This window comes from Narcine bancroftii, chromosome 3 (assembly GCF_036971445.1).
Source record: "Narcine bancroftii isolate sNarBan1 chromosome 3, sNarBan1.hap1, whole genome shotgun sequence".
Lineage (NCBI taxonomy): Eukaryota > Metazoa > Chordata > Chondrichthyes > Torpediniformes > Narcinidae > Narcine > Narcine bancroftii.
Genome location: NC_091471.1, coordinates 301,226,768 through 301,233,278, shown reverse-complemented (window position 1 = coordinate 301,233,278; position 6,511 = coordinate 301,226,768).

The window sequence follows — 6,511 nt, the reverse complement described above, 5'->3', positions numbered from 1 at the left end:
TTTACAATAGTTACACACATATATAAAGATTACCATCTATTAAATTTTATCAACTCTTAAATCTAGCAACTGATTAACAAAGTCTATAGCATCTTTATTTTCCATAAAGAATCTATTTTCAGGATAACGGATGATGCAAAACAAAATCATAACCCTTTTTCCAGAGAGAGTTCATTATCGGGTTAAATTCCCATCTATGGCTCAAAAGTGTTACATTAATATCTGGATAAAAGAACATCTTCATATTCAAGTGGTGTTAGCCTTTGCTCCTTTAGCTACTGCTTTGAGAATCTTCTCACAATCTTGAAATCTTGCACATTTAATCAGTATTGAACGAGGTTTCTGGCCTGGAGATGTTCTGTGTACTCTCTTTTGATATTTCCCACTTTATCCTACCCCAATATCTCAGTATCCAATCTTAAAAATATGTTATAGCATAAGCACCTTCGGTTCCTTCCTCGAGACCTACAATTTTAACATTATTTCTCTTACTATAATTTTCTAAAGCATCAATTTTTTTCCAAAGTGTAACTTTTTCTTGGTCCCAAGTCTTAACATTTTTATCCAGACGTGTGACCTTATTGATAACTTCATATTTTTCAACAAAATCAACTCTCTTAATGATTCTATGGCTCCTTCCATCTTTATTATTGTCACTTTTTTTCCTTGTCCAAGGCTTTTAAAATCTCATCTGTATTATTTAGACTTTCTTTGCTGCCTTCCTCCTCCATTCCTCTGGCAGCAGCTTCTACCTCTTCTGCTGAGGTTTATTCTGGCGCACTGTCATCACTCCTACTGTGAAGATTCATCCTCCTGGATGAGTCCAGGCTGTTGGGAGTCGATCTGCTGAGCTGCACAAGTGCACTGAATCGGAAGATCCTGTGGCAGCTTGTTCCGTCGATAGGGCCAAAGACGTCAGGAAGAGACATTTTCAGATGGGAGGTGAGTAAAACTTCATCCCCCAGCTGATTAACTTGTAAAGTCCTTTGCTTCTGAGTTCCTTCCCTCTGGCGACGTTTCCCCGAACCTGCCAGTCGCATCCTGTTCTTCTTTGAACTAGATAAGTTCAGGTAATGTTTGAGCAAAGATAGCTATAGAAATATAATTTAAATCTTAACAAATTTCAAGAGGGCTGAGAGTTCACGTCCAGCTTCTCACCACATCACATGACTCCTCCCACAGTTCCCTTTTCCTACCATCTTTTCCTTGTCCCAGTGGGACAAATCTATCCTGAACCCAGTGTGCACAGGAGGTAAAGGTGTATTACCAATGTTTCGTGCCCGATTCCCTCTTCAAGGTATGAGTAAAAAAGCAGGCAGGTGCTTGAAAAAGTTGGAGTGAAGACAAGGTGGAGGAGTACAGACCAACAAAAGGTACTAATTTGAAGTTGATGATGCCATCCAATTTGAAGGTGCCGAGATGGAATCTGAGTGTAATTCTGTGAAGTTATCTTATTGTCCAAGGTAGATTCTAGTGGCTGTGACAGTATCCTTAAAAAACGGGTAGGGTTACAGCAGACATCACCTTTGGTCCCTTGGGGTCAGGTTGTGGTTTGTTTAAGCTATGTAGCTCTTGTAAATTAAGTATGTGAATTTTTCCTTGCACAAATCTTTAGCATAAATAGATGGGCACCAACGGATATTTAATGCAAACAGAAAATGGAGGAACACTGAGCAGGTCAGAAACCATCTGTGGAAAAAGAAGCACAGTTAATGTTTCAGGTCGAAGATCATTCATCTAAGCATTTTTGACTTGGGGTTGGCTCTGTTTCCAGATCAGTGCCTGATGTGCTGAGTAGATCCACCATTACAGATCGAAGTGAAAAGCAAGTAGGAAACAGGCCATTTGGCCCCCTTAGTTACTGCTGGCTGTTATATACACAAATTTAACACTCATCACTTTTGTTTATTCCCTTCCCCCCCCCCCACCCCCCACATTAGTTCCCCCTCATTCAACCATTCACTGACACACAAAGTCCATTATCCTTTTAAATAGACTTGTGCATTTCTTTCTGTGAGTTGATGTAAATTTTAACTCCAGATGGCAGTCTAGTCTTTCCCGCTCCCCCCTTCAAGTCCTCCCTTTAGCACAAATATCTTTTTGCAATCCAAAGGATAAACCTTCGATCAGTGCTCATTCCACATTCCTACCAGCAATTCTTTGCAGACAGTAACCCTTTTGGGCCCCTAAACACCCCTTACAAGTGAAGCAACATTTCACTTATGAATCTACAGGAGTCATCTACTGCATCCCGTGCTCCCATTTGAGGCCTTCTCCACGTCAGAGAGACTGGGACCTTGGGTCTGTCCGCATCAACGACAGTGGGCAACCATTTCAATTCTGCGCACCACGCCTGCGCTGATATGTCTGTCCATGGCCTCGTACTGTCAAACCAAGCCCACCTCTAAATTGGAGTGCCAATCTGGGTACTTTCCAACTAGATGGCATTAACAGCAACTTCTCCGGTTTCTACTAGCATATTCCCCATTCTCCTCTTCACTATCCTTCTGTCTTCTTTCCTCCAGTCTCCACCCCTTCCTCCTCCATTCACAGAGCCATCCTTTTCCCCACCCCCCCAACCTATTTTCTGGTGTGCTCTCACTCCCTTATCCACATATTAGCACCTGCCTATGGGACTGTGCTCCTCCCCGCCCCCAACCCCCAACATTTGGGTGTCTGCCTACATTTTGTTCGTATATCTTTATCTTTTGTAGATAAAGCACACAGTCTGGCCTGCTGAGTTTCTCCAGCCTTGTGTTTTTACTTCAAATCATGGTGTCTGCCGACTTTAGTGTTTTACCCTTTATGAATTTAGTATCTGCACAGATACTTAATTAAATTAACAAAAAACTGCAGTTGCTGGGAGTTGAAAATAAAACCAGAAATACTGCTTCATCGCTTTCCAAATGTGCAGGTGGGTTCCCTGTAAATTGTCCCCAGGCTCCTGAATGAAACTCACATTAGTGCTATCCTGCTGCCTTTACCTTGATTGATTGGTGAGATTGTAACCCTACACTCTATAGCTGTGCCCTTGCTACTTTGTATGGACTGAATGAGTGTTAGAGCCAACCTGTTCAACTACTAATGAAAGAACTCTTCTCGCTGTATCAGCTGTCTTCTTCTAATGCTTGGCTTCGCGGACGAAGATTTATGGAGGGGGTAAATGTCCACGTCAGCTGCAGGCTCGTTTGTGGCTGACAAGTCCGATGCGGGACAGGCAGACACGGTTGCAGCGGTTGCAGGGGAAAATTGGTGGGTTGGGGTTGGGTGTTGGGTTTTTCCTCCTTTGTCTTTTGTCAGTGAGGTGGGCTCTGCAGTCTTCTTCAAAGGAGGTTGCTGCCCGCCGAACTGTGTGGCGCCAAGATGCACGGTTTGAGGCGATATCAGCCCACTGGCAGTGGTCAATGTGGCAGGCACCAAGAGCTTTCTTTAGGCAGTCCTTGTACCTCTTCTTTGGTGAACCAGTGGAGAGCTCGCCATATAACACGATAACACTTTTCTTTGGCTTGGCTTCGCGGACGAAGATTTATGGAGGGGGTAAATGTCCACGTCAGCTGCAGGCTCGTTTGTGGCTGACACAAGTCCGATGCGGGACAGGCAGACACGGTTGCAGGGGAAAATTGGTGGGTTGGGGTTGGGTGTTGGGTTTTTCCCTCCTTAGCCTTTTGTCAGTGAGTCAGCTCTAATGTGCCAATAAACACAGACTTGAAGAAAGAAAAGCAAGAGGATAGTTCAACTCCACACCTGCTTAGAAGCAGAATTTATTCACTAAATTTGTTGTTGTGCAGCAGTATTGCAGTACAAACTTTTATATAAAACTATCTTACCAAACAAATAAAAAATAGGGCAAGAAAAAGGCAATAGCTGCGGTTCATTGTTCATTCAGGAACCTGATAGCAGCGGGGAAGAAGCTGGACTTGTGCTGTTGAGCACTCTTCTTCATGCTCCTGTACTTCCCCCACCCCGATGGTGGCAGAGGGAAGAGGGCGTGGCCTGGGCGATGGGGGTCCTTGATGATGGAGGCTGCCTCTTGTAGATGTCCTCGATGGAGTGAAGTCCGGTGCCTGTGACATTACAATACGAGTTAACAACCCTTTGGATTTTTTCTTGTCTGGAGCGTTAGCACCTCTGTACCAGACAGCGATATACCTGGCCAGAATGTTCTCCACAGTATACCTTTGACAGTTCAAAAGTCTTCAGTGACATACTGAATCTTCTCATGAAGTAGAGCTACTGATGACATCCAGAAATGTGAAGTTCTTGACCCTCTCCTCTGCTGAGCCTTTGACTTTAGAAGTCGCAATCATCTCCTTGGTTTTGCTAACATTGACTGCAAGATTGTTGGTGTGACATCATTCAACTAACAAAATTAAGGCCCATATTTTACCTCAACGATGTGTGTGGGACTTTGGTGGTCATATACCTGAATGTTCCCCTGAGAGGGGGGGGAAGAGGAACAGTGGACCCTCATAGCAGAAGCCCACTGCAAGGAGGGGACTCCATCAGCAGGAGAGCCTCTCTACAGGGACTCCTTGGGAACAGCTTCTGGAAGGATTGATGATGTCTGTTTGGAGCCCATTTCACAAAAGAAGAGCTGTCAGAGATATCATGTGTTGAAGCCACATGCAGTTTCAAGTACAGGCCTCACCATGCCAGTGAGGGACACTGTCTTGCCTAGAGATCCTTCTCTGGGGACATTCGTTGAAGTATTAAAAGTAAAAACAGAAATGCTGGAGAAATTAGGTGGATCTTCCAGCATCTACAGGAGGTAAAGATATGTTACCGACGGTTCAGACCTGAACCCTTCCCTTGAGGCTTGAAACCCTGGTATTTTATCTTTACTTCCTAAGGATGCTGTGAGACCTGCTGAGTTCCTCCAGCATTTGTGTTTTTACTTCAACCACAGCAGCTGTAGACTGTCACATTTCACTCTATTGTTGAAATATTTTTCAGTCAGGGAGCTGATAGAGGCTCTTCCACAAATAAGAGACAAATTTACTTGCGCCCTCTGTGGAAGAGAACTGGAGCCCAGAGAGGTTCTTGGGGATCATGGACTTCCCAGTAACACAAGGCGCCATCACCCACAGCATCTCGACCGCACTGAGGCAGAATCCTTGGATGTACAGCAGTTGGAAAGGACTTAATTATTGGAATCTACACCTTGTTTCGAAACTCGTCACCAGGAACAGTCGTGATTCATTCTTTGTCAGGCAGATCCATCCATTTCCCCCCCCTCCCCAAAAGCTGAAACGAGCTCTGATTTAGCAAATTAAACACAATGAAATATTTTAAGTCAATTTCTGGTGCAGGAACAAATGTCCAATTTATTCTAACAGTAATTGTTAATACTAATTAATATTTCCATATCCTCTTGTGCCAATATTAGTTTTCCTCCAGGATTAATTACCAATTTAAAATGTGGTTTGGCTGAAATCTATCCCTGGTAATATCTGACCAGGGTAAAGAAAGCACTGAAAACAGGCCAATTGTGGTGTGTGTTGTGGTTAAAATAGCCTTCCTGTAACAACAAATTCTTTACCATCACAATCCATTCATTTTCCTCAAGTGTCTGAAAAAAAAAAATTCCGTTGAGCACAGACTCTGTGCTTTGTGGCTAATTATCAAGACGTTTAACATTATTTGTTATTCTTTATTAACTTGCTTCTTCACTCCCTCTTCTTCTGAAGCCTTGGACCAACTGAATTTATTTAATGGGTTACGGATGTTATTTGCAAAAATGCGACTGTGTGAGATTCCTCTTGGTGTCTGGGGTGCTAGGTTAGATGAATGCTGAAAAGTAAGTCTGGAGCCATCAAGGAGGGCCGATTTTACGGCATCCAGTAGTTCTGTTTTTAAAGCGACCGAGGCCAGTTCAATTTTAAAAGTTCCGATTCATCTTACTGTTTGAATTTAAATCTCTGGTTGCCACGGTTAGATTATAATCCCTCTCTCTGAATTAATAGCCCAGAACTCTAGTTTCTGGTCCATTATTTATAAGGATTCTCTATTACTGGAAGTTTAATTATATTGTCTCACAGGGTTATTGGTGCCAAAACATATGTTAGAGGGGGGCTCATTCAGTGGGGGGCTGTGAGGTAGCAGGGATCAACACCATCCGCCCCTCCAGCGGTTGACATACCCTAGTGAAGCGGCCGGGGCGGGTGGAGCGTGCGCCAACCTAGACGTTACTGACGTGGGAGGGAGTGGGGCAGGTCTGATGGCCAGGGATTGGTGCAACTGTATGGGGGTGGGGCACAGCATCTCATTTTGGGGGGGCAATACCTACTGATTCCCCCACCCCCCACTTTGGCACCAACACCTACTGATTCCCCACCCCCCACTTTGACACCAACACCTACTGATTCCCCACCCCCCACTTTGGCGCCAACCTTTTTGTCTCAGCATCAATAGAACATGGAGTATTATAGTTTCAACCCTTTGGCCCACGATGTTGTGTTGTCTACCTACTGCGTATAAACCTACTCAAGAAATACAATGCTTGAGAAACTCA